A 1,256-nucleotide genomic window follows, 5' to 3' on the forward strand; every position below is an offset into this window, starting at 1 on the left:
ACACAACTGCATGGCTATCAAATGCTGTCAGTATAAACGTTTTGGGGCATGACCAACACAGATGAATAGCATGATCTGCTCCCTTTTTGGCTCCATCTCATGAGACATCAAGACCATTTCCTGCTGGACCTCCAGCCACAGAGGTTTCATCTCCATTTCTCAAAATGACTATGCTCACTCTTGCCCCAAGGCCTTTGCATATTTTATTTCCTCTGCCTGGGACTTTCTTTCTTCCCTTTGGTGCTTGGTAAATTCCCACTGCTCCTTTAGATCTCAACTCTGTGATAACTTCTGTCTGAAAGAAGTCTTTTCTAGTCTCTTTTACTAGGTCAAAGAACCTTTTTACTACAGTTGCAATTTAATACCCATCTATGATCATCCAATTCATGTCATGTCACCTCATTGTAAATTTCAAGATGTCAGAGACCATGTCCACTTTTGCTCTCTAAATACATCCCTGGTGCCTATCAGGGTGTCTGGTACATAAAACTGTTTTTAAAAACCTGTCACATATGTCTGGGGATATAGCTCAGTTGGTAGAGTATTTGCCTCACAAGCACAAGGCCCTGGGTTCAATCCCCAGTACCGCAAAAAAAAAAAAAACCTGTCACATAAATACATATAAAACTGACATAAGCAGAATAATGCCATTCCTTCAAAATGCCCATGTCCTAGTCTCTGGAACCTGTAAATATGTTAGATTACATGAATTAAAATTATAGATACAATTTAGGTTTCCTATCAATCAAACTTAAAATAAGATTATTCTGGATTATCTGGGTTGACCCATGTTATCATGATGGTCTTTGCAATTAGAAAAGGGAGGCAGGAAGGAGAATCAGTCAGAGGAAAATGTGACTGAGAACAAGAATCCCAGATGCAATGTTGATGGCTTTGAGGATGGAGGATGAGCCAAGGACTGAGGCTGCTTCTAGAGGCCAGAAAATGCTAGGAAATGGATTCTCCCCTAGAGCTTCCAGAAGGAACACAGCCCTGTCAAAAGCTTGATCTTACTCCAGTGCAACCCATGAAGGATTTCTAACCTCTTGAACTGTAAGATAATCGTTTTTGCATTGTTTAAGTCTCTAAATTTGTGATAACTGTAACAGCAGCAATGGGCAACAACTGCAATAACTTATGCCACTGCGTTGCCCACAGAAATTCTATACACTTTTTAAGTGATTTCAGTTCAAAACATATTTATTCAGCAAAACTGCATTGTTAAAAAAAATGTAATGGATTGTGCCAAAATGTAT

The 1,256-nt window shown here is 39.3% G+C and overlaps 1 non-coding gene across 1 annotated transcript; it reads left to right on the plus strand.

Moving 5' to 3' along the window:
- The first annotated feature begins 517 nt into the window (after window positions 1–517).
- Trnav-cac (transfer RNA valine (anticodon CAC)) lies at window positions 518–591 on the plus strand. Its single transcript has one exon. It is a non-coding gene; the product is annotated as a tRNA-Val (tRNA).
- The last annotated feature ends 665 nt before the right edge of the window (window positions 592–1,256 follow it).

This window comes from Sciurus carolinensis, chromosome 11, assembly GCF_902686445.1.
Source record: "Sciurus carolinensis chromosome 11, mSciCar1.2, whole genome shotgun sequence".
Classification (NCBI taxonomy): domain Eukaryota; kingdom Metazoa; phylum Chordata; class Mammalia; order Rodentia; family Sciuridae; genus Sciurus; species Sciurus carolinensis.